This window comes from Camelus ferus, chromosome 25 (assembly GCF_009834535.1).
Source record: "Camelus ferus isolate YT-003-E chromosome 25, BCGSAC_Cfer_1.0, whole genome shotgun sequence".
NCBI lineage: Eukaryota > Metazoa > Chordata > Mammalia > Artiodactyla > Camelidae > Camelus > Camelus ferus.
Window position 1 is genome coordinate 6,167,714 of NC_045720.1, and position 27,898 is coordinate 6,195,611.

A 27,898-nucleotide genomic window follows, 5' to 3' on the forward strand; every position below is an offset into this window, starting at 1 on the left:
ATCCTTCCAAGCTCTTGTTGTGTTTTTATACACATAAAGCCTACAGATAAGAGTGGGATTTATAGTATCATGAAATCATACCATATATATATACACCTTACACTTTCTTCATGCATTTCAGGGAACTTTCCATATCTCTGCATCACATTTGTTTTTTAGTTCCATATATAAATGTACCATAGTTTCAATATTGTAGGCGGTCCTGCAAAATACAAAATATTTTGATATATATATGGTGTGACGGTGTGACTCTTTCTGCAGGACCGTATGTAAGTTATAATTGCTGTGTCAGGGAACATGTCTATTTAAAGTACTTATACATACTGCTAAAATTATTCTCTGCAGAGTCTTTGCCAGCTCATACTTTCATTAGCAGTGTAGGAAAGTGCCTGTTTCCTCACATAATGGCCCCAGGGCATTACCATTCAGTTGCATTTTTGCTGATCTGATGGTTGCAAAGAAGTATCTTTTTTTAATTTTTATTCCCTTGTCTAAGAGTGAAAATATCTTTTCACATTTTCATTGCTTTTCTTTCTTTCACTTTTATTTTTTTGATTGCATGTTCGTATCATTTGCCTGTATTTCTTTTGGTTTGTTAATTTGTTCTTACTGTTTTCTAGGGACTTATATATATTTTGGATTTTTGTTCTTTCTACCTTATTATGTGTGTTGCAAATATTTCCTCCTATCTGTCATGTGTTTTTAAATTTTATTTAAAACCATTATGTAATCTTTTGTAACTTAGTGGGTTTGTTCTTTCTTAGGAAGGCCTATTCCAGCAGTGGGTTTGTTCTTTCTTAGGAAGGCCTATTCCAGCCTCAGTATTATAAATACATTATACTAAATACATTATCTTTTAATCTTTTAAAACTATATTTTATTGGGGGGAGGGTATAGCTCACTGGTAAAGCACATGCTTAGCATGCACGAGGCCCTGGATTCAATCCCCAATACCTCTGTTAAATAAAATCATAATAAATAAATAAACAAACCTAATTACCCCCCCAAAAAGATTTTTAAAAATGACAAAAAAAGCCTCTGAATTTTATCAAAGCTAAGAAATGCCACTGATTATACAACACCAGGATTTTATATACTAGAAGGAAGAAAAAAACCTTGAAAAATGCACAGAGTAACTACTCATCATTTCAAATTTTACTTGTAGTTACCTAAAGATCTCTTTTAAGACATTTATTCTGATCATTTTCTTTAATTCATAAAACTTATACAAAAAGGAAAGTCTGTTCTATCAGTTCTTTATCTTTATATTAACAATCAGATCTTGGGTGTTCCCCTGAATTTGTCACTCATTTTAATACATCTTTCATTATTACTGTCTGAGTATTCATAAATATCACAGTGTATATGGAACACCTGTTATGGTACGAGTACTTACCTAGATACTTTCATGTTCTCTCTCATCCTTGCAGCAACCCTTTAGAATAAGTGTTATTAGTGCATTTTACAATTGAAGAAACTGAGACTCAGAAAAGTTAAGTTGCTTATAATCACAGAGCAGTTAAAGTGATGGAGAGTCCTGACTTCAGAGCAGTTGCCCTGGGTACCTTAAGTTGTTCATAATATGCAGGATGAGGGGCTGAGACTTGTGGAGATTAAAAAAAATAAATACATGGGAGAGACCTACCTCAGATACACAGTCAATCTAGAGTGGAACATCTATAATTTTTTTAAAACATGATATTAAATGTGAGATTCTAATGTTCATCCTTTCGGAACCAGTGTGCGCTATGCTGCCAAGTAAATGTTCCTTTTTCCTTTTCTTATTGATAAATTTGCTGATATTCTTTGGCTCCTGTCAAGTTTCATATTGTTATAGTTTTAGAATCAATAGGATTTATAATTGGGCCTTCACTCTAAGGTGGGAAATAAATGCAGAGGTACTAAGAATTTTGCATAACCATTCTCTACATCTGTATGTTAAACCTAAACCACAGAGATTATAGTTGCACAGTAACCTTGGGCAGAGTCATCTACATTAGAATCCCAGTCAGTCTTAATAGCTGTCCACCTTGAACCTTCATGTTTTTTAAAACTGCACATATAATAAGAATGATAGAGTTTTGAAGAGTCTCAGGGCTGACATTAGACAGACTAGTCCAAGTGCTGAGAAGGCTTAATGTAGCCATACTGTACAGGGATGTGTAACTGTAAGGGCTGGAGGTAGAGCTCTGGGTAGACCAGAGTACAAGTCTTTTCTAAAGTTGTGTGGCTGTCCTGGTATTTGAATTCATGCCTTGTGTCTATTTTTAGATGTAATAGGTTGAGTATGTAAGAAGCAGTGTTCATAAAAGTTGGCAAACCTGTTTTACTTGTTTCTCAATCTTTTCAGATCATTGCTTATAAAACACTGATATTTACAGTAAATATCTCATTTTAAATACAGGCTAACCCTATCAGATCGTGTGTCCTTGTGCTGCGCTCATTTAATGACTTCGCCCTTTGGTAAGTTGACATATGATTCAAGGTAGCTTCCAGTGATGGAGAGTTTTAAGGAGCTAAAGGGAAAAGCAGGAAGAGAATAACATTTTCAGGGAAAAGTGCTCATACAACTGACAGGCCCTCAGGAGAATAAAGGATCTCTGTCTTGGTTATGTGACCTTTTGCTAATTCCTGAAGCATACTGACTTGATATTCCTTGCATGTGAATGAAAGTATTATAGTCTTATAAGCCCCTTTACCTCTGTGACTCCATCCAGTGATCTCTTTTATTGTGTGTTTGTGTGTGTCAGTAGCTCACAATATTTAGCAGATTAAGTTCTAGGTTAAACCACCTGGATTCATCTGTAAAATGGGATTACCTATCTCCTAATTTGTAAGATAATTTAATTAGATGATCCAGAGACTCAGTACACCACCTGGCACATACTAAGCCCTCAGGAAATAACTCGCTCCGCAAAACTCAGTTCATTTGTCGAGTCTTAATATTATCTGGATCTTGGGCCTCCTAGGTAAAATTGGTCTTCTCTTTGTGCCATAAATGTGTCTTCTACAAACTTCTAGTTCAGCACTATCACTAGTGCTAAAATTATCACTAATTTATCTTCATGTATAGTTCTCAGATTATAAGCTCCTTGAGGACGGAAACAGATTTATTTATCTTCATAAATTCAGTATCTGATATGATAAATTTTGTTGAAAGAATAAAATTTTATTCTTGTGTTTACATAGAGTCCCCTCCCTCTCTCAGTGGAAGATGATTCTGGAGCAAAGGTGAGCAGTAGAAATGTTCTCAAAAATCATGCTCGTGTTCTCAAATCACTTAAAAAAATAAAAAATTAAGCAGCTATTTAATTGCCACTGTACTCCCAAGGATTAGGTCAGTTTACTTCTTCACAGTGTTTTTCTTATAAAAAATTAAAGTAAGAAAGTGACTACCAGGTGGGGAAAACTGTCCACTAAATATGAATAACAGTGCTGTGATCAGAACTGTAGAATGGCGGTGTGAAAGAGTTGCTCTTGGAACTGAAGCAGGCTCTGCTGCTTTCTAGCCGTGTGACAGTGATCCAGTTCTTTTCTCTCCGACTCTCCAGAGTGGGCATGCTTCACGTCACGTGTTGTAACAGTAAGAAAAATAGACTACAGGGTGTGCAGGGTTGCGCTCAGGTCTTTTCTAAAGTTGTTAGAACGATTAATAGATAATATTCATATAGAACTAGCACTGCCTGCTTAATAGAAGACAGTTATTTCTTGAACGGAGTTAGTTTCAGTTGCTACTGTACCCTTTAAATTTGAGAAAAGTCAACTTGTTTTACCATATACACAATTATCTGCTGTTAGAAATGTTTAAATTAGTTGTACCCTTGTTTGTATGTGAAAAACAGAACTGAAATGTTAAGTAGTGACCAAGCCATTATACTTCCATCATGCTGGTGGTGTAGGGAAGAGTAAACAGGTCAAACAGCAAAGGCATACCCAAGAATTAAGCTGCATCATTAAAGGTTAATATCTTCTCAACATAGAAATGCAGGTCTCTACTTTGTCCTACTCTCTACAGTTAATTTTTGATAACTTGAGTCGCACTGAAAACATTAGAGCTGTCTAGGTCTTCATCGATTGCATTTTCCTTATAAAAGGTAGAAGTGTACAGAGAATTATTCTTAGCACTACTAGAATACAAATAAAATTGGCTGGATATTAGATGCCTTTCAATCTAGTGGTTATGGTATGTGGACCTTTGTTGCCTGTGAAAGCTTGTCCAAATCATTTCCGAGTTAGCATGTTTTAAAGGAACCCCTCAAAATCTCCCACTTACAATTTCTCCTTTTCCTACTACTGGCTTTCTACCTTCATATCTTTGTACTAAGTAAACATATTTTTCCAGCTCTCAGTTTGTATTTTCCTCACTTGTTCTACTTTTCATAGTGTATCAGTGATTGAGTTTTACTCTTAGAGTGTAATAAAAAACTGTAACAGTAGTTAAGATGGTGGGGTTTTTTTGTTTTTGTTAGTTTGTTTTTGTTTTTAACCTTCTCACACAGTTTGTTTCCAGGAATCTTGGTGGCATGGCAGGCTTAACTAACATAAATCTTGCTACCACCACCATCCCATAGCTCCAGACACATAAAGATGTCAAATAAAACAACAGATACACAGCTGACTGCAAACGAAAGAAAATCTCAACTGCCAGAAATGAAGAGAAAACAAAGTCAGGGTGGTAAACCTGTGGAATTGTCATTGACTAGGACCCTCACCAGTGAACTCTGAGACTTTTAACAGCAACAGACATGACGTGACAACTCAGGGAAGGTGGGACTGAGTCCTCTGCAGGGAGCGAGGACCCTAGGTGGTATTGCTGCCTCAAGAAGCAGGAGCAGAGCTCTGCATAGCAGCCTGGGGGCTCCAAAGGTGCTTTTGAACCTGTGACTGGGTGGAGGAAAAGAAAATGTCCCAAAAAAAAGAAAATGTCCCTAAGAAAGAGTTGAAATGTACATTACGGTCTTGCTCTCAGAGTATTCAAGGTTAGCTTGAAAATTGTGAGCACCTCCTTAATGTGCTGGGCACAGTAAGGTGCTGGTGGTAAAGCAATGCATAAAACAAATTTCTGCCCTCTTGGGGCCTCTTCTAATACTGAGAAAAAATTTACTAATGTGTATATCAGACACACTTAAAGATAATTTTTGAAATGACAAGGAATAAGCTAGAATACAGCATAAAAGATGGAAAAAATGAAAAATTAACACATGGAAGATCCAATATACATACATATATTTTAAGAGTTTTAAACAGGAGAAAACAGATTGGGGTGGGGGTAGGGGGCGGTGAGGCAGTTGTGAATTGACCTAAGCTAATATATTCATGTACAAACCTTTGTTAGTGTACCCACTGAACACCCATCCCCCGCCTCCTCCCAAAGTCTACACACTTCTTCCCCCAGATCACCCTCTAACAGCCAGGTTATACGGAAGCCAGTTTCACACCAACAACTTCTGTCACCAATACGTTTATAAACTAAGCACGAAAACAGTTCTTAACGCCTGTTCTGCAGGCTCAAGGAATTTGTTCTCTGCCCTTTGATATACGCTAGCCACCACCTTGCCTGAAAGTTTCCTTCATGAAGCGGAATTCTGTTACCCTAAATGAAACCTGTGCTCATGGCTGGACAGATGAGCTTTTAGGGAATTGTATTAGGGCATCTTCCCAAAGGGTAAAGGTACAGACCAAAATGGATTCTTTGACCTGTTCTTGCAAGGGTGGAGTGGGAAGTGCCATATAGTCTTGAAAACCTTTAATTTCATCATCAGGGACTAATTTTTGAAGTTCATCATTCTAGTTAACAGGCCATAGTTTTCACCAGTAAAAATTTCTGACATTTAGTATGTATATTAGCAAAGCATTATCTGTTGGTTAAGAGACAGACAACAGTACCTAGAAAAGCTTCCTTTGGATTATGACTCCTTTGATTAAGAGTGTGAGCTGATTGTCCTGGACTACTCTCTTCATCAGAATTCTAGCAGGACCGAAGGTGATGACTGTGTCATGTGCCACAAATGCTGGAGTATTTAAATGTAAATTACAGCCATCAACAGCTATATTGGAAGAGACAAGTGGCTAAGAAGTTTCTAGAATTGATAAAAGGCGTATCAGGAATGATATTTGTCTTGTAATGGAACCAAAGTAAGAATGGTGCTTAAACTGTTGAGGTTTACTTTTCTTTCAGGTGTAGGCTGTCCAGGTGTCCGGTACAGTAGCTCAACGAGGTCAGTGGGGCCCCGGCCTTTTCTGTTCTTTATGATCCACCGTCTTCAGCATCAAAAGATAGTTTCAGTGCTTCTGTCCTCATCGAAAGATGGTTTCAGTGCTTACATTCCAGACAAGAAAGTAGGGGCAAGAGCAAGGTATACTCCAAATATGATGGCAAAATGAAGACTTTCCAGGAAAAACTAGAATTTGTTACCAGTAGGCATTCACTGGAGAGTGTGGTAAAGGCTGTTCTTGAAGCATAAGCAAAATGATCCCAGATGAAATCCAGAAATAGATGAAAGACAATGGAAATGGTCAATATGTGTGTGGTTATTAATTAAATGTGGGATTTAAACTATCTGTAGAATTTAAATGCATCATATAATAAAGACAAGGAGAGTAAACGGAGTCAGTGCTCTAAGGTTCTAGCAATCAGTAAGTGGTAAAATTAATACTGTTACTAGACTACAGTCAAGGATGCAAGTTATAATCTCTGAGTTAAACACTGAAAGAAGAACAGTAGAATGTGTATCCATTTTACAGAGGGTAAAGTGTAAGAAGGCAAGAATAAAGGAACATAGAACAGGTGGGTCATATTTTTAATTGCAAAATATAAACACTAAGTGATTCATTACTTGAATTAAAGTTGAAAAAGTATTAGCTGAACCAAGAACACCCTAGGACACACTTCTTACAAGAGACCCAACTGTAAGACCACAGAAAGGTTGAAAATAAATGCATGGGAAAAGAGACATCAGGCAAACAGCCAGTGAAAACGGTGTGACTATAGTTTTATCAGACAAATTTAAGGCAAGAAGCATCACTTGAGATAAAGAAGGACATTTTATAATGATAAAGGAATTAATCCACACAAACCACATAATCCTAAATATGTTTGCGCCTAGAACAAATGTAAAATATATAAAGCAAGAATTACACAAGAGAGGAATTAAGTAAATCTGTAATCATAGTTGGAAACTTTTTCACAGCTTTTGCAATATAGAGATTTTGCAGCTAATAGAACATTCAGACCAAAAGCAAAAAGGAAAAAAAAAAAATCAGAATACAGACGAACTGAACAATACAATCACTAAACTTCAGCTGATTTACATATGTTGAACACTTTATCAAAAAGGGCTAATTCACGTTTTCTTCAAGTAAACATGAGTCGTTTACCAAAGCCTTCATTCTGGACTCTCTAACACTGGAATTAAGCCAGAAACTAGTAAAAGATGGCTAAAGAAACCCCCAACAGCTTGGAAATTATGTAATACATTTCTGAACAGTCCCTGGGTCAAAAAAAGTGAAATTTAAAATATCTTGAATAAGAATGACGATACCAAAACTTGTTTCAGCTAAAGCAGTGCATGTAGGGAAATTTATAGCATTAAGTGTGTATATGAGAAAAGAAGCAAGGCTGAAAGTCAGTGACTTAAACGCTTATTTTCAGGAAACTAGAAAAAGAAGAACAAGGGAAAATAAAAGTTTAAAAGTCAATGAAATATACAACAGTGAAAGTCAACAGCTAAATGGTCCATTCTTTGAAGTTTAATAACAGTGACCACTACTGTTTAACATTACATTTAAGATCCTAGCCAGTGAAATAATGCCTGAAACAAAAGCATAGGTTTTGAAAGCAGGAAATAATACTGTTTATAGATAACTAGTTAATGTGCGTAGAAAATTCAAAATCTGTGAACAAAATAATTTATCAAGGTCCCTGGAAACAAAGTCAGTATAGAAAAACCAATTTATGTTAGAAACAAATAGAAATTGTTAAAATGATAAAATTTACCCTAGCATAAAGCATCAAATACCTAAGAATAAATTTTTGAAAGAAAATTACAATATTGAGAGAAATTTGAAAAGATATAATTAAATGTATGGATATGTCATGTTCATAACTTGGAAGGCAATTTTATAAATTGTTACCTAGCTTCACTGTTACGCTGTCAAAATCCCAGCAGTATGTTGGGGAAATTAACCAGCTGACAGAAGCGCAGAAGACCAAGACTATCCAAGATAAATGAGCAACAACAAAACAAAATCTTTCACCAACATATACTAAGACCTGTTACAAAGCTGTAGTTACAATTATGACTGTAATTATATGGTTGACATAAGAATAGACAAATAGATCAGTGTAACAGAAAGCCTGGCACAAATCCACAAATACAAATCTTCTGATTTATGACCAAAGGACACCCTTGTGATGGGTGAAAGGAAAGGTTATTACTATCCTGACAAATTATTTTTTCAATAGAAAAGACATGTCGGAAAGAAAATATGAATAAGGACAGAGTTAAGTTTTTTTCAAGACAAATTTATGTGGATAATGTAAATTTATGTGGATAAATTTGAAATTTTGAATATTTTTTAAATGTGGGTCATTGTGTACATATAAAAATAGGTAAGTCTCAATCTGTTTTTTAAAATCTACTCCAATGATCCATCAGCTCTAGATGATTTATAGTGTGATGTGTTAAACCTTCAGGAAACAATCTAAAATACTGTAAATGTTAAAGAGAAATTAAGGAAGTAAGGGAAGAAGAAGGAAAAGGGAACAGCTAATTAAAATGTTAATCATTAATATTCATTGAACCCTAATGACAAGCCAGACATTCTGCTAAGTGCTTTATATGGACTGTATCATTTAGTACTACACAATTCCACAAGGAGGGTGGCACAAAATTATCTTTATTGCTTCGATGAGGAAACTGAAATGAAAGCTGAAGGTCTGTTTGAAGATTCCACTGTCAGGGAACTGCAGAGCTGCAACAGACACCCAGGTATGTGATCCAGAAGGAAGAAGATTGAGCTGGAGATGACGAAGAGAGGACAGACACTTTCTCTCACCCACTCCCAGTCATACCAGGCTGTGGGCAGTCCCCGCGCGTGGTTACTACACTCTTTTCTCTGTTCTCCAATTAGTGCTTTTAATGAAGGGAAAAAAGGAATAAAAATAACTTTACTATAAAAAGAAAGTGTAACTGTGAGGTTATATGTTAATTACCTTGATCAGAGTAATTATTTATGTATACGTATATCAAATAACCATGTTGTACGCCTTAAGTGTATACAGCTTTTATTTAAAAAGAAAACAGTTTTGCACAGTGGCAGTATCATAGCCAAGGACGTTTATCTGAGGTGTGATTATTGCTGACTGAAAATTTTCCCAATCCCCCGCCATGATGACTTGAAATACAGTCGGCATTGGGAATTTTTCACAGTCTCTACGGAGACTAGAAAGCAAACAAACAAAAACAGCACCAAGGCTGGAGACACAAGTCGGTGCCTAGGAGTTTCCAAAATCTGGAAAATCACATTGATGTTTTTACTATAAAACTAAGTTTTAGCTCTAGTTTTTTTTTTAATGTCTAATTAAAAAAAATTCAGCTATATTTGAAGATGTTAACAATACAGTTTATGAACTACCACTGCTCCTACATTGGGTCATACTTCGACTTTTCACAGTTACCTGACTTACGTCATAACTTTGACATTCATTCGCACAAAGGTTATATAGTTCAGATGAAGAAAAAGTGTGTATAATAAAATAATTTGACAGAAATTTCCTTTATATGTAATAGCAGAAAAACAACAGAGCAAGTTCCTTCTTGTGATAAAATACATATCCTCAAATTTAATCTCTTTAAGACCTTTGCTTTAATCTGTTAGTATCCAACACAGGTTTTATATTTAGTTTGCTAGATTGTAAATTCACTTTCCTTATTAAGAAAGGCTGAGGTTTTATAGTCCTGCTTTTAAATACATAATTTTTAAGTCTCAGTGGTTAGCATTATAGATTGATTTCCTTTTTAAAGAGAGTCACATATTTTACATATTTCTAATTACGTATTTTTATTTCTGAAAGAAGTTACCTATGTCATTGTCCCCCTTATGTATTGTGTATGTGTACAATAACATCGAAGGGATGCTTCCTTCAGCAGTGTTTGAAGTAACAGAGAAAAGTAATTTACACGAGCTTATCATGAGAGCCTCTAGGCGAACCCAGCCTACGGCCCAGGAACTAAGAGTGGTTTTCGGTGCATGCAGGCTTGACTTGGCAGCTCTGGCTTACTCAAGTCCTGCACATTCCAAAGATAAGTCTGTCCCTTGACCAGCTCCTGGGAGATAACCTTTCAGCCCTTGGAATATCCTGCCTCATGTGAGTGCCTGTGTTTACTTGGCGCCGTGAGTCACATCAGATGATTTATGCTAACGGGTTTCTGGTGTGGGCCTGGCACCCCGCAGGGGCGGTTTGATCTTTGGAGGAGCTGGAAACAGTAACCAAGGTCAGCCAGTGAGTGCTCCATACCTGTAGAGCTGACCTTCAGAGAAAGCCCTGGACATGAAGTCTCAGGTGAGTTTCCCTGGCTGACAGTACCCTATAAGTATTGCCCCACATCATTTCTGGGAGAATTAGAGGCTGCGCGTTCAACTTCCCTAGAGAAGACACCTGGAAGTTTGTACCTGGTCTCCTGGACCCTTTCCTAGGTGCCTTTCGCATTTCCTGATTTTACACTGTATCTTCTTGCTATAATAGATTATAACTGTCAGCATAGCCACTTTTTCAAGTTCTGTGAGTCATTGGACTAGAGTGGTCTTGGGGACCCTGACAACATTTAAAGGATTATTTTGGAAAAAAAAAAAAAAGAATATGCAATACAGACCATGTGTCCTGTGAAGCTTGAAGTATTTGCTGTCTGGTCCTTTGCAGAAAACTTTTGCCGTCTCATGCAGAAAGGTAGCAAATAACCTGTGTTATTTTCATACATTGGAATCTTAACAGTTAAAATGGATGAATAGCAATATAAATCTCAAACTGCTTTAAGTGAAAAGAGCAACAAGAATGAAACAGTATGATACTATTTATGTAACTTAACTATTACTATGAGTAACTGTGTGTAAATCATGAAAGAATTACTAAGGAGGACATCCACAAACTTCAGAATAGTCGTGAGCTCCGGGGAAAAAGTGGGATGGAAGCTAAGACTTTTGTCAGATTTTCATTCTTAAAAAGAGATTCAAGGAAAAAAATTGATCTCGTAAAACAAATGAAAAAAGGTTTTATTTTACTAATATTTTTAAATTATTTCCCTAAATCGGCTTAGCTTGGAATTATAGAATGATTGTGCTAAAGACCTCAACTGCTTCAAATTCCTCAAGTTCTCTGTTAAGAAACAGGTCTGGGTAGGTGAATTGCCCAAGGTCATGCTGAATTATTAACCAAGAGGTTGTTCTATAAGGAAGTGTGTTAGTGCTGGCAGGGTCAGTTATTTTGAAGTGTGGAAATTTGAAAGTTGATTCTTTAGAGAAGAAGGGCTATGCTATACAAAGTGTAGAGCACTGAGAGATTAGATGAGTAAGGAAGAAAGAAATGTTCTGACAGTTCATACAGCCAGCTCTTTTACTAACAGTAAAGCATTGCTGGGGGGTTAATTTTCTTTATGTTGAGGGCAGGCTGCTAAATCCACCTTAGCATTTTTTAAATGCTTTCTAAACTCTAAATTAGGGTAAAGGGTTACTAATACGAATCACACTGAATTCAGGTTTCTAGTATATAAAATTTAATGATACCTTCCCTGCCAACATTCAGGGATTACTGGGAGAATCGAATGAGATAATAAACATTTTTTTAAGAAGAAGAAACCTTTTATAAATGTTAAAATACTATGTAAATGAGACTTACAAAAAGTATTAACATCACCCTGACTGTGATGACACTCATGTGGGCTAATTATAATTGTGAAGGGAGAAAAAAAGATGCTTTCTTGGTTTCCTGAGACCAGAGGCAAGCTCTGTCAGCTATGAGGGCAAGTGATTAACATTCATTTAGCTTTTTCTTTGTAGCCTGTGCCAGGTTACAGGAGAGATAAGAGAAGAATAAGACATAGCTCCTGCCCTTTGTTTCCAATTCACATTTATTGAGCCTCTACTCTGTCTTAGGTGGAGAGGAGCTAAGAACTTAATATATTAAATGTCCTCATATTTGCCTGACAAGGTATTACCCTTTTTTCTCATATGGAAACAGGCCCAAAGATGTTAACAGAATCTAGTATCTCCAGAGCTTGCATTTGAACCCATTATTTCTGACTTCAAAACACCTGCTTCAAAAAACAATCTACGATACAAGAAGGCTAGGATGCAAATGCTATTAAATAGTCTGGTGAAGAGAAACAGTATTAGAGGAGACAAGTGAAAGCAGACACTAGGGTGGGCAGGAGCAGTTAGGGGAGGCTTCTCGAAACAGGTGGGACTTTTAGGAGGCCCTGGAGGATAGCTGGAATTGGATAGGTGAAGAAGAATGGATGCTGTCAACAAGGGAACGTGGTAACTATGGTTATCATTTACTGGGTTCCCTACCTTGTTGGGCCAGTGTGTGTCTTGGAGATGAGAATACTTGCTGGCTGTGCTGCCTCTGCAGTTGGTCCCAGGACAAGAAATCAGAGTGACTGAACCTCACTTGTTGGGGGTGGTTACGGAGACAGCAGCGAGAAATGATGGGAGATTCTTCTCACATCCAGAACCCGAGAACAAGGCCCAGCCTCAGGGTCAGCAAAGAGCCTATGCTGTAACACCCATAATTTTGTAAACATACCACGTCAAAGAACTATTGAAATGTTTTGTGAATGGCAACCGACTTTTTTAAGTCTGTCATTTTATAATTCTTTTTTATTTTGAGGGGGAGGTAATTAGACTTATTTCTTTTCTTTCTTTCTTTCTTCCTTTTTTTTTTAATGGAGGTACTGGGGATTGAACCCAGGACCTCGTGCATGCTAAGCATGCACTCTCCCACTTGAGCTATCCCCTCCTCCTTAAAATTTATTTTTTCTTCCATCTTTATTAAGGTATAATTGACATATGGCACTGTGTAAGTTTGAGACATGCAGCATAATGACAAATAATTACAGATACTGGGAAATGATAGCCACAGTAAGTTTAGTTAACATCCATCATATCATATAGATTTTAAAAATGTTTTTTCCTTGTGATGAGAACTTTTAGGATCTACAGTCTTAACAACTTTCAAGTATACCGCATAGCAGTGTTGACTGTAGTCAGTATGCTGTGCACACATCCCCAGGACTTACAACAGGAAGTATGTACCTTTAAAAAAATAAAAAGCCTTTATAAAGTAGCTATTGAGGTGGGGTGGACAGAGGTTGCTGGGATTCCGAAACACTTGGGTAAGAATCCAGGAGACCTGGATACTATTCCTTTTCCCTTAACACAATTCACTGATTATATGTATTTATACATGTGAGTATCTTGAACCTCAGTCACATTTGTCCTACCTTTTGTGTTGTAGGTATAAAATAATCGATACAAGAATCCTTTGAAAAAGATAAAGGTTGACATAGATGATAAGTTTCATGTTCCAACAGCACTGGCATCATTAATATTGCAGAAGTGATAATAAGGAGTTATTGTAACATGTGCTCTAATACGGTTTTAAAGGCTTTTCCCCTAACTTTAAAAGGCTTATAAAATAGGTATCTGTGTATTTTTCATTTCTTTCGGCAGTGATTTTTAAAGAGAACTAAGTCATGTCCTGGTAGCCCAACTTTCCAAATAAAAGTGGTCACCGGAGCCAAGGGAAACCTCATTCTGGAACTAAGGCACTGTGAGTGTTGTAACTGCTCATTCTTCATGGTTTTAATAAGAGTGTCGATGGTAACTTCCCCCGCCCTGTGTGTTTTCTGCTGGTTACCAGCGTCAGGAGGGGATGTGAGCTACCAAAGGAGCGGATCCCTGCACCTTCAGTGTATCCCACACTGCATTTACCTGTCCAGCAGTGCTTTGAACACTTTAACCCATATTCCACCAGCCAGTTTTGTCAGACTTCACTTCTTGTATTGTTAAAGCAGTACACAGGTTTTTGATGATCTAAAAGAAACTTTCACCAAAGTTCAAACATAAGGCACATGTGTGTGAACTCACCTGCTAAGCTGCTTCCCCGGCTGCCCTCTTAGTGTGGGAGGGGCACAACTAGACAGCTGCTAAAGTGAGCCCACCTTCCTGACTGTCCCCCTCTATCGCCACTAGCCTCAGCCAACTCTCCAGTCCAGCCATTCTTCACCACTTTTGGTTCTCCAGACAGTCCTTCTGTTTTGTCATCCTGTGCCTTTGCATATGCTGCTTTTCTGTTGGGAATGCTCCCCCACCCTCCTGAATCTTTACTGTGATGGCATTTAATTGTCCTTGATATGATCTTTTCCTAGATACCATCCCTGCTACCCTTGTCTGGGCATCCAGACCACAGAACTTAGTACACTATAATGGTTAATTTATTTGTCCAATTCTCCCAAGTTGCAGGTGTGTTCTTTTTGAGGGCAGGAACACATTCTTATTTGATTACATGGTTGGTAATCACTAATATTTACTAAATGGATAGATGGACAGACAGAAGGATGGACAGACAGCAGAAGGAATTTACCAACAGACCAAGTGAACAAAGTGTCTCAATACCTTGAACCGAGAAGAGGAGTAGAAGGAACTGACAGAAAAAGAGAATTCTCTTTGTATTGCCTGTAGGTTAAGAGTGAACCTGACACCACTTCCCAGAAAAGTCATCACTGGGTTAGTTAGCCCGAGGGAACAGTCCAGTGTGAGTCATGCCTTCTCCCCATATCTAGTGCCGTGTATTTATAGCTAATGCTGGTAGTTTGTCACTTGTTAAACAGCAAATGAAAGTGATTGCATAAAGGCCAAGCAAAAGACTAATGGAAATGGTTTTAATAATTAATTTTTAAAAGGCTTATGAATCACAGTTCAGCGAGGAAGCTATAGAAACATTTAAGCTGAAACTCAGCTAAAGGGTACTGCTCTTTGAGTTGTTCTTCTGGGGTTAAATGGGGGTAATTTGAAAGCTGGCAGGAAGAAGGCCAGTGATACATCGTTTTGCTTGCTTTTTTTTTTTCCTTTTAAACAGCAAACCATATCCTTGAAAGGAAAAGTGTTTTACATTTGAGTGCTGCAAGACAATGCGAGTCAATGAAACGTGCAATGCAATGAATTGGAAATCTGTGTTACTTAATATGTATTATTTTACTGTACAGCACAGTTTTCAAAGTCATTCAGATGATATTTAAGCTTCCCTTTCCTTTTAGCCTAATCGGCACATTACTTCTCCAGACAATTATCACAGAGAAAAAGTTCTATGGAGGTTTTCAACTTATGTTTTCCCCTTCCATATATGATTCCATCGGTGGGTCTCAATGAACTCTCAGTAAAAGGTTAACAACATTAAAGTCATCCATGCAGCAATTCCCCTCTGTGAAAGAGAGACGGGGAGTTGCATTTATTGACTGTCTACAATGTCCAAAAGACCATTAGGCGCTTTTTCATGAGGTGTCAGGAAATCTTCACAGTTACCCTGAAAGGCTCTCCTCATTTTATAGATACAGAGACAGTCTTGGAGAGAGAGGACAGGCAGTTTTCCCACTCACACAGCATGTGGCACAGATAGGGGTGGGGCCAGGTCCATCTGGCTTAAATCTCCCATTTTTTTCCCAGTGTTTTACTATGTTCCAATGACCACGCAGTCAGAAACCTTGTCATCAGATGTAAGTATGTTACAGGAAGCAGAAGAAGGGCCCTAAGATGTTAATTTCCTTTCTCCAGCTCTTTCTTTCCTTCCTTTGGAGAGGATGAGCACCCCGCAGCCCTGGCTCCCCTGTCACTGATCTATTCAGGGCACAGACTGATGCTATAAAAAGATGATAATTTACATTTCAATAGTAATTCAAGAGTTTACAAAGAATCTGCAACATCTCATTTCACCCTCATTTTACAATGGAGAAAATTAAAATCCAAATAGATTTGTGACTTAAAATCAATAGCTAATGAATAGCAGAGGACTTTTAACTCAGTCCAGAATTCCTGTTCCGGATACTCTTTCCACTACCTTCTCAAGTGAGAACGTGTGTTTTCTATAAGGGTGACGAGGACGTTACTCTCCAGAGCTGCATTTGTTTCTTCTCTTATCCTGCAAAAAGCTTATCCTTCCAAGTTGTGGAATTTATGAGCTTCATACTTGGCCTCACTCACAAATCTCCCGTAGCCTGCTGTAATTATCTGGGTGTGCAGATGCCATTCTCCGTCAAGAAACGTCAAAACGATTCTCCAAATGGGCGTAGTGGAACACGCGCAATGGTTAAATCATCCTTCTTTCTTCCAAATAATAGGAAGGTGGTCCTCAGCAGAGCAAAGAGGAGGCTTAGATTATTACACCCACAAAAAGAGAGCTTCCAGCCCACTTTTCGCCCTGTGACTTTTTACATCACTGCTGCCGAAGTCCATCAGCTCAGGAAGCCCAAGTCTTCTCCAGAAGGTGTCGGGAGAGGGGGCTGTAGCGGTTGTACGATCTCACCTTTACATTTTACTTTAAGAAAATGAAGAGGAGGGATGGCCTTGACATGGTTTGCCCAAAGTGAACAGCTAACGACAGAATGGGAAACACTGGATTTAAATCACAGGAGCTGGTGTTAGAGCAGCCTGCTTCTTTGGACCTCCTTTTCCATATCTATAAAATGAGCATTGTAATGCCACACAACGTTGGTGAGCATGTTAAGTCAGATGATATGCGGACAGAGTAACTTGTGTTTGTATATAAGTAGACTCAGGGGTAGCAATTTAAAAAAGAGCTGGAAACGTGTATAATAAATAAGATCCAGAAGTGTGATCTATCCACAGCCAAGAAGGTGGGTAGGTAGTGTTAATAAAGACCAGGGGTTGGTTTAAAGATTGCCATTTTTATTGGAAAATATTTGCTGAATATTTGGAACATTGGAATTTGGAACAAATATTGGAAAATATGTTTTAATCATAATGCTTTATTCAAGTTACAGCTTCTGCTACTTTGATGATAAAGAGGGTAACGCAAGGTAAGTCTAAAATCTCCCATCTCTTTGTACCTCTCAATATTGAAGATGCATACTTTGATGTATTATTAGAATAGAATAGACAACAGTTCTTTATTCTATCAAATAATTTTAACCATTAGGGGCTCTGGGAGGAAATAATAATAAGAGGAATTTTCTCCTTCTGGTATTGGAAGACTCAACCATTTTATATCCCAGGTAAACAACAAAAAATCTGGACCAAAATAAATTCTTAAAGAGAACTAAAAAGATGATGAGGAACTGTCAACTGAGATCGGGGGAAAAGTAGAAACTTCGGATGATAAACGCAAACATTTCGGTGCTCTTCTGCCACAACCATAATAACTGCCATCACTCATTTTGTACGTTAAGCCATTTAATCTTCCAACAGTCCTATGAGGTAGATACAGCCATTTAGCAGGTGAAGGAACTAAGGCACATCCCCCAGTGGGTTAAGCACCAGAACTGGGATTCAAACCCAGGCGGTCTGGTTGCAGAAGCTATGTCTTTAGCCACAACACCACAATGTATCGCACAGGAATTCACCTACGTCTCTGAATGACCTCAAGGAGCAGAGTTACCCTGCAGCTCGATTGGCAGACTATTACTGGAGAGAGAAATAAATATCCATTTTCTTAAAGATTCTGTACCTTTGTTATAACAACCCAGCCTTCACTTAACCCGTATGTGAGAGGAGTTTGAGTCCCAGATAGGAGAAATTTCTTCTTATTTCAGGGTCGCATAGTAAGGAAGCAACAGAGTCAGGACTTGAACCAGTGTCTTCTGATATTCTATGCATCATACACCTTCCCTTGCTTAATTCATGAACATGTAGTATCATCTCTGCCAGAGTAATCACTCAAGCTAGATGTTTCTACACGCATTTCTTTGGTACAAGGCCCAAGTTACCATTTCCATGGCCACAGAGACACAATACTGTCCTTACTTTCAGTTTATACTATGAAAATTAGTTATCCTCTGCTGTGGTCTGAATGTTTGTGCCTCCCCCACCAATTCATATGTTGAAATCCTAACCCTAAGGTGATAGTAATAGAAGGGGACTTTGGGAGGTGATCGGGTCATGAGAGCAGAGCCCTCATAAATGGGATTCGTGCCTTATAAAAGAGGCCCAGAGAGCTTGCTTGTCCCTCCCACCACGTGAAGACATACTGAGAAGTCTGCAGTCAGCCACCAGGAAGAGGGCCTTCACCAGAACCCAGCTATACCGGCACCTTGATCTTAGACTTCCCAACCTGCGGAACTGTGAGAAACACATTTCTGTTGTGTGTAAGCAGTCCGTGGTACCCAGTCTGGTATTTTGTTATAGCAACCCGGACAGATGAAGACGTTCCCCTAGACTTTATGTATATGCCTTTGCTGTGGGCCTTAATCAGAGACCCACATATAAAATGTACGTTCTAATCCTGGACTGTTAGCTTCTGAAACTCGGGGACATGTTTTATTGACTTGTTTCCCCTGTGTCTTGTATGTAATAGAGACTTTATAAATATTCACTGAGGGCTAGCTGAATGACTGAATGAGGGAGGAAAGAGCATGAGAACAAAAGGTGGCTCAATTTCAGGTCACTCTCCAAGGAAAATTTAGGAAGTGACTTCCATGTATGTAAACTCACACTGCACAGCCAGGGTCAAGGTCTCCGGTGTGCAGATCGTATTACTTAACAAATATTATAAAGTTAAACAGTAGCTAAAATAGCTTAGCTGTAGTGTGGAATGATTGGTTTCCGCAGCCTTGCAGCACAGGGCGTCTGTTTCCCACGTGAGCTGTGAGCAGTAGCACCTGCGTCTCAGGACAGCGCTCTCCCGTGCGCGGTTAATGACGCTCACTTGGTAAGCAGGTGTTTCTAAAAACTCTGTTTTTCTTGATCTCACACTGCATCCAGGTGCTGGCAGCCATTAGATTTCAAAAACAAAACAAAAAAAAGTGTACTGGTGGTGGTGAGGTAAGTTTTATAGTCTAAATGGTATAACTCCTCGTTTTCATCAGAGTACAAGGTCTGTGACAGACCTGGGTTTGAATCCAGTTTCTCCTGCTCAAAAGTCGTATGATTTGGGGCAAGTGTCATAACCTGGCTGAGCCTCATTTTCCTCGTCTGTAAAGGAGAGAGAACACCACAGTCTCCAGTGAGCTGGTAAATGTTTAACAATTGGTTCTCAGGGAGAAAAAACAATGATTTGTAGTGTTTGCTGATTTTCATGGTGTAACTTCCCACCATGGCCTGTTTCAGGCTGCCAGTGTGATGGCCCTGAACACAGAATGGGAAACAGATACACAGTGGAGTGCGCCATTAAATAATGTTTCCACCATAGTAGATGCAGTGACCTCTAGGGCCGAGATGACGGTAAAATATAGTGAAAAAATTAGGAAGTGATGAGTTTTAAGTAATTATTACTTTTGGTTTTAATATATATATATATTTAGATACCATATATATATATGTAATATAATGTATAGTTTGATTTTTAGTAATGGCTGAATGTAGAAACCAGTCACCAAATTCCTAACAGTTCAACAGTTGTCCCTCATGAGCTGCATACCAGTTGCCGGCACCCAGCTGCCCATCTCCAGCTCTTGGATTTCATAAACAGGACCGCAATGAACAGATTTCTCCGTGGTATCTACCCACATCATAGGATGTATGACTGGAATGTGACCAAGGATTGTGCCAGATGGTTTTCCAGAGTGGCCATACCAGCTTATTTTCCTTCCCACAAGCAGTGCCCATGGGTTTCCACATCCCCTTCACAAGAGGCATCGTTCCAGATGAGTGAGATGTGGGTGGACGCTGCAGTACTACGCAGCACTGGAAGCAACAGGTAGGCATCCATCCTGGAACGTGGACTCGTCATAAGCATAGTACTTAGTGATAAAAAGTAAAAGCAGAATGAGATTTATAACACAATACTATTCATTTAAATGCATACAAAGCAATAGGCTTTTTAAAAATACAAATAAAGAATGTGCATCAGATATATTTGGATGGTGGCCCACAGAGGACAGGGTTCATTGTCTCAGCGATATTCACCAAGCATTATAGGGGATAGTATGTCTGCAAGCATCCAACATGGTATTTGCCACTTGATCTTTTCCTTTGCCCTGGCCAGGCAAAAGCTATGCTGATTTTATTAGCCACATTCAAGGCTGTACTCTTAACTGCCTTCAATGATCTGTGCAAGTTTGCATATTTAAATGATTTATTTTCCGGAAAAAAATACATGGATCCTTTGTTTACTCTATCTCCATGGTTAAGCAGCATTTCTAATATAGGAGCTACACACAGCGGTCATCGAAGCTAAACCCGTCATGGCCAGTTGGCCTGTGTGTTGCCAGTATTCGCTGTAACAATTGCCAAGCAACAAGCAATTTCAGCTCTGTCTTATGTATATTATCCCACTTAATCTTCACAGAAAGGGTTTGAAGCTTAGAGAAGCCACATGTTTTGCCCACGATGAGAGAACTAGTAAGGTAGGGGCTGTAGCTGCCCAGCAAGTCCAGGAGTGGCCGGGTGCTCTGCCAGGGAGAGAAACTGAGGCTGACGGGGACTTAGCTGGTCAGTGTGAGGCCGCTGGGCTACACATCTGCATCTCAGTTACTCTCTCCTGCAGTCTTTGTTCCAAGGCAGGAAGCAAATATGACCACAGTGATTACCCTGTAAGTGTGAATTGTTTGGTATTTAAATAAAGGTAAAGCTGGTGAGGACCTTGGAGATTTCAGACACCCCCTTGCCTTTATTCACACGATTTGAATAACAAGTCATAGAAAATTCAGGTTTTCTAATTCGCCCAAGGTCATACAGAAGATTGTCCACAGAGCCAGGGCAGGAAGCCCAATTTCCTACCTCTTAGACTAGGTGTGGTTTAATAGATGCAGACAGACGGGAAATCCTAGAAACAGACAGGGTGATTAGCTAGCTGTAAAGCTTAGACAGGCCACTGGACATTCCCAGGACACTGTTTCCTCAGTCAGAAAAGGGCTACTACCTCGTAGGGCTCACATGGCCCCTACGGCTTTTGAAGAGGTCTTTTCGTCCACCCATTTATGTATTCATTGAACAAATGTTCATAGAGGCAGCTTCTGTGTTCCAAGCACTGTTCTAGACACAAGGATGCCGTAGTGAGTATCGCAAAAATCCCGACACGTGTGGAGCTTTCATCCTAGTAAATGTATATTCAAGTAGCTAAATAAATAAATGTGTCAATCAAGCAATTAATCAGTGACCACCATAAAAAAAAATAGTAAGTCGGAGTAAGGATATGGAGAGTGATGGAGAAGGTTAGGGAAGGCAAACATAGGATACGGGCAGAGATCTATGTGAAACGAGGGAGCAAACCATTCCAAAGTCAGGAGGAAGAACTCTTTAAGGAGAGAGACTAGTAAGAAAGAGGCTCTAAGATAGTAATAAACTTGGCCTGTTTCTAGCCTCCCATGCAACTGAGGGTGACAAACCAGGTAACCCAGTCCTGACCAGTGAGACTTGAGAACACATTTGCTAAAGAGTATCTGGAGAACAGTTGCCTCCAAGTTAGAGAGGAGCCTCTTTTCCACTGAGTCTCGTTCCTTTCTTCCTGTCTTAAACATGGTTATGTGAGAGCTGTGAAAAGCCATTTGTAAACATGAGACAATGAGCCTGGGGATGACAAGCAACTTTTCTGCTCTTCTCCAAACAGAACCAAAGATTGGAGCCAGGAGAACGAGATGCTTAGAGCTCACTCCTAAACCAAGCACAGAGAGGTTAAGTAACTTGCTCAACATCACACAGCTAGCATGATGTAGAGCAAGGACTTGAACCCAGGAATTTTATTCCCAAATGGCTGCCTTTTTTTTTCTTTCCTGCATCTTTTTCCTGAACCACAGTCCTCTTCTCAGACTTCTTCCCTTCCTATGCTCTTCCTAGGCAGTCGGACCCAGGACCATGCTTTCAACCATCATTTTTAGGAGGGAACTCAAAATCTACATTTTTAGTCCCAGGTTCTCTGATGGGAGCCAGTCATTCACCCTCAAATTTCCACTCGATGGTCTCATCAGCTGTCTTACTAGAACCTTGTGCCTAAAACTGAATACACTTCTCCCTCCAGCTCCTCCAACTATGTGTCCTTCCCTTGATTTAGTTCATTTAGGTAGTGAAAGCTCAGTCCTCCAAGTCACCACATGGTGTTGAGGACAGAACGTGGATTTTGAAATCAGACAGACTTGGGTTGGAATTGATAAGCAGCATCACTGTGGGGGCTGAAGAAATAGATCTGGGATGAGCTTCCAGGAAAAAACCCAAGTCACACTGCTGACCCGAGCTGCCACGGTTGCTGCTGGTTCTAGAGCGTCAGTGCCACTGTCCTGGGCGACGGGAACCAGCATAATCAGGAAGCAGCCACCGCAGCTCCAGCCCCGTGGTGTACCTGCTACGGTTCACCCCGCAGAATAGGAGCCCTGCTCCTTAACTCGCCCTGAGCCTGTTTTCTCTTTCCATCAGATCAGTGGTGCTCTGCCACAGCCATCAATTCCACTGTCTTTCCAGTTACCATTTTAGCGTTTCTAGCTAGCATTCACCCTTCTCTAGTGCCAGAAATGTTATACCAGGAGTATGTCCACGTCTCTGGTATCCCATCCCAACTTACTGCCTGTGACATGTTTACAGCTTCCTCCGCCCATTCCTGCCATCCTTACTTCCTTACAGGTGTCTCCTGAAAACCCTCCCCGACAAACTCTCAACATAACAACCCTCTATGTCAGAGTCTGCACGCACGGGTCTCAGTCTCAGGCAGTTGGCACTGGAAGTGGTCCTAGGAAGCTGACTCTAAAATGGGATTTTAATGGTTACCAGAGGGGAAAGGTGGGGAGGGATAAATTAGGAGTTTGGGATTAGCAGATACAAGCAACTATATATAAAACAGATAAACAACAAGGTCCTACTGTATAGCATAGGAAACTATATTCAAAACCTTGTAATAACTTATAATGAAAAAGAATATGAAAAAACATATATGTGTAACTGAATCACTGTGCTGTACACCTGAAACAAACACATTGTAAATCAACTATACTTTAATTATATTTTTTAAAATTTAAATATAAAAAAGTGGGATTTTAGAAATGGACCACTTGCTGGTCAGCTGGCAGTGAGGACCCCAATGAGGTGGTGCAGGGAATACTGACTGACCTTGGCATATGGTGGTGGAGTAGTCATTTGAGGGAAGGCGTGATTCAGGCGTACCCCGAAAGTGGCGGTTCTGGAGTTGGGTACTCGGTCCCTGTGGCTCTGAAGCCTGTGTTTCTACTTCAGTGCTGTATTCCAGCTGTGTGGCCTTGGCTGAACACCTACCCCTTTCCTAGCTCTAAAATTCTACAGCTCTGCCTTGAGGGGACATATTACCTGACAGGCTATAATGGCAAAACCCAGTAATGTCGTAACTATTGCCAAGTAGCTGGTTCTCTTTCTTTCCAGTGTTTGTTTCCCGGGAGGATAAGCACAGGTGTGCTCAGCCATCGTCATACTGTTCAGGCTCCCTTTGGCTTACTTATACACGAGAGCCCTGTTTCTCCTCCTGCACGTGGGAGATAATGGATGCTTTGGCCTGAAGCGTGTAGTTCACTTAACAGTTCAGAGCCTCTTCCTCCTCCACCCTGCTTCCCCCGGTTACCAGATTGCTCTGTGCCTCATTATAAAACACACACTTCTTTCCACTCTACTGACCCCAAATATTTCATCAATTCACTTGTGTCACTGAAGGCAAGTGTTTATTCAGGCTGGCGACAGACAAAGGCTACTTTGTGAGGCTGTGACTGCAGACAAGCTGACCAGATTACCTTTTATAAGACAGGATGGTTTTTATTTGCAAAAAGGCAGTATCTTTTGTAGACATGCTATGTCGGTGACACAGTTACACCAACCTAACATGCAGTCTGTTGTCATCTTTACCTGTATTTACTCCAGTTTTGTCCATCTGTTGTCACTGTATTTACAGAGTTGTACTATCGTGCAGTTATAATTTTGTATTTTGTTTATTTGACTTACTTCATAGATTTTTCCATTCTCTTCACTATTTTAATTGTCGCTTTATATTCAGCAAGCATTTGTTGCTTCACTCAACAAACACATACTTACTAACTACTCAAATATTCCTTTGTGGGTTTCTCCCAGTTTTTATTATTGTGAATAATGTAATAAATATCTCTGTGTACATACCTCTCTTAATCTTTTGGATTATTTTCTTAGGATAAATTCCCCAATGTGGGATCACTAGGATGAACATTTTTAATAGCTCTTAAAGCTAACAAACAGCCAACCATGTGTGACTGTATCATTGAATCTATTTTTTCATGACCCCAGTCATTCAGGAGATAAAACCCATAATTTCTCGTAAACGCAGGACCCTTCTGTGAACTGGCTTTTTCCTGTCTCTCCCCCTCATGTCTCAACACTCCCCATCTTTCCTTTTCCCTCATTCCCACCCGAACAAAGTGTAGATAGGTTTTTCTGTGCAGGATACCTTGTTTCAGAGATGACATTCCTGCTCCCACAGGCACTGTGCTGAAGGAGAATGCCAGACAGAGGCCAGTCATCATAAACCGTTAGCCTCTTTGCTCAGAGCTATGGGCTGAGCAATGTGATGGTATTTGGAGATGGGGCCTGTGGGAGGTGATTATTTTTGGATGAGGTCATGAGGATGGGGTCCTCATGACGGGATAGTGTCCTTATAAGGAGAGAACAAAGATCGATCTCTCTCTCTCTGTCATGTGAGGATGCGGCAAGAACATGGCCATCTGCAAGCCAGGGAGAAGTCCCTCACAGGAACCCAACTGACCGGCACCTTGAACTTGGACTTCCCAGCCTCCAAAACTGTGAGAAATCAATGTCTGTTGTGTAAGCCACCCAGTTCATGAGATTTTGTTATAGCAGCCCAAGCAGACCGATACACTCAGGATCCATCAATCTTACATGTGTAATGTTAACAGATAATTAAATAGCTGCCTAAATAGATCATTTAGAATTGATTATATTCCCACATCTCCTCATGACAGCCCTGTAAATATGCCCATTTTACATCAAATAAAGGGCAACAGGGCCATTTGGGGAACTTTAAGTAGTTCAAGATGGCTTAAGGGAGAGGGTGCCATGTGAGGGAAGTCACCAGGTGGGAGGACTCCAGCGGTGGAGAGGGGCCAGAGCATGAAGGGCCTTCTCTGCCAGGCTCAGGCATTTGGTGTTTGGCCAACAGAGGCTGGTATGTGGAAGGTTTCAGCAGAAGAGGAACATGGTCAGATTAACATGTCAGAGTGAGGTCTCAAGGCAGTGTGGGGGTGGACCAGGCTGGAAGCAGGGATTCCAGCCAGCAGACTTGCAAGAAGTAGGGGGTGGTGAAGGCCTTCCAGAAAACAAAGCACAAGGAATGAAGGATGGCAATGTTAGGGAGACCTCAAAGATAATTTAGTCTAACCCCCTCATTTTATAGATGAAGAAATGAAGGACAGAGGGAAAAACTTCTCCGGAGGACCCCAGCCAATTCAATAATGAATTCAACAAACATTGAGTCCACCAGGAGCCACGCGCCGTGTGAGGCAGAATGGACAGATTTGCTCAAATGCAGCAGACAGACTCTCAGTTCATTCACTGAGGGAGATGGATACTTACAAATTAAGCCGTTACAGCCGTGTAAGTGCTGCAGAGGAGAGGCGTGGCAGTCAAGGTGCTAGTAATTGGTGGCCCATGGCTCAGGAGTGGTGAGGGGTAGCCCTGACCCACAGACTAGTGCTCCCTGCGTCCAGCGGGGCTGCCTCAGGTGCCTCCCTTCGTGCGCATGTCAGTGATCATCTGTGTCTACTGATTTGCCTATCAGAGTGGAAACTCCCAAGTGGCCAGCTAGCCATCTGTAACTCTTCTGAACACAATCTGACAGTGTTAGGTGATAATATTAAGATAGCCGAATGACATACCAATAAATATTCACTTCCCTTGCAAAAGTCTTTTACCACCATAGCCAGCTTAATTAATTACAGTATTTCTGAAGGTATAAAGGTGAATTATTCTATCCCAGTGTATGTCTTCCTGGTGAGAATACAGGCTGAGCCGTGCATGCCGTAACTAGTTGTCTTTCCCTGCAGCCAAATTTTTTTCCTCCATCCTTTAGTTGAGGATCTTGGTTATTCCACATGGCCCCCATTTTGCTGTCTCTAGTCAAATTTCTAAAAAAAAGAAGAAGCATTTGTTGTGATCCTGCAGGGATCGTGCAGAACAACTGCATTCGTGTTATCTCATTTAATTTTTACTGAAACCTATGGGTGGGTGTTTTGGTTCCGGAAGAGAAAGCCACAGTCACATGGGTATCACAAGGTGGAGCTGAGATTTGAATTTGGGAGCCTAATTCTGGATAATCAGCATGGATCAGCGCCACTGATTGACCTGGTATTGTGTCACTGCAGAAGAGACACGAGGCCAACATCAAAGGAGAATCCAAAAGAGTTTAAATCAAAGGGGCATGGATTCCTAAGAGAGACCTTACTCCCAACCTTCTTTCCCCATTTCTATGTCATTTTTTAGCACAGTATGGCAGGTGCGCTTAAGATCCCTTTCTGTCTTATTTCTCCAAACTCCCCCAAACTCCCCTCTCAAATCCTTCCCATTGGCTCGGGCCTTTCTCCCTGGCTCAGTTCACCTTTTACTTCTGCTCACTTCTCTCTGGCAGCAATTTTCAGCCCCTACCAATGTAAGCAGGTCTAGGTTCCTGGACTTCTTCAGTTCTGCTGCTCTACCAGCCCAGCACAAGCCCAGGGTCCCAAGAAGCCACCAGTGAGTTCTCCCTAGAATAAGCAGAGAGTAGGATTGCGTATATGGTCATTTCCCACCCCCACCCCCACCTTGTAGTATCTGTTACCTTGTGTGTTCTCTCAAGAATGAGGGAGGGTGAACATGGCTGTCAACTACCCTTGCAAAACAATCGTCTATAACAGAAAATAGAGAGGACTGTCACTGGAGGGAAGCAGGAGGCTTTCTAAAAACTTAATGCTCAGCTTTGTACAGGCTGACACTGTAATAGGCACTTAATATATTTTAAGATTCCTTAATTAAAGAAAGCAGGAAAGGGTACAGTTATGTTATGTAAATGCCAGAAGGACGGCGACAAGGCCAAGTTTTATTACTGGATATGCTCATAAAACTAACCAGCCCGAGATTTCTGGATGTATCCCTCTGGGCCAATGTCCACTCTAGTGCCAGGCTTTAACTGACTGCAGCTTCTTCTGGAAGAAGTTGGCATAGACTGATGGGACCAAACTGAACCCGCTTCCCATGGCTTTTCCCCAAATATGAGCTCAAAACCATGCCCAGGTCTCTTCTAAGGATTTTAGGTTATCCAGGTTTAATTTGATAAAACATAGTAACATACAATCTACAGCAAACTTTATGACAAATAATAAGACATTAAAATATTTCCCTTGGAGGGTAGGAGCAAGCCTGTACTTCTAGGCAACATTGTACTAGAGGTCCTAGCCAGGGCAATAAGGAAAACAAAGAACTATAAGGACAAGGATTGGAAGAAAAAAAACTGTCATTTTTTTCAGATACCATTATGTATATATAAAAAATCCTAAAGAATCTATACTTATAACATTACTATTACTTACAACAAATAAGTCAATACATAAAAATCTCTGTTTCTCTATTCCAGCAAAAAAAACCAAAAAACAAAAAACAAAAAAACAGTTAAAATGGATTTTTAAAAGATGATAATTAGAGTATAATTTTAAAAGTATCAGTCACTAAGGACTAAATACACGAACGATGTGCAAGGCTTCTAAAG

At 39.9% G+C, this 27,898-nt stretch overlaps 1 long non-coding RNA gene and 1 other non-coding gene across 2 annotated transcripts; both read left to right on the plus strand.

Annotated features, from left to right (window-relative positions):
- Positions 1 to 1,012: 1,012 nt before the first annotated feature.
- Positions 1,013 to 19,924, plus strand: LOC116659860. The gene is made up of 5 exons (XR_004315219.1): positions 1,013 to 2,463; positions 3,190 to 3,231; positions 6,179 to 10,564; positions 13,729 to 13,828; positions 16,392 to 19,924. It is a non-coding gene; the product is annotated as an uncharacterized LOC116659860 (long non-coding RNA).
- LOC116659917 lies at positions 9,304 to 9,443 on the plus strand. The gene has a single exon (XR_004315290.1). It is a non-coding gene; the product is annotated as a U4 spliceosomal RNA (small nuclear RNA).
- Positions 19,925 to 27,898: the final 7,974 nt, after the last annotated feature.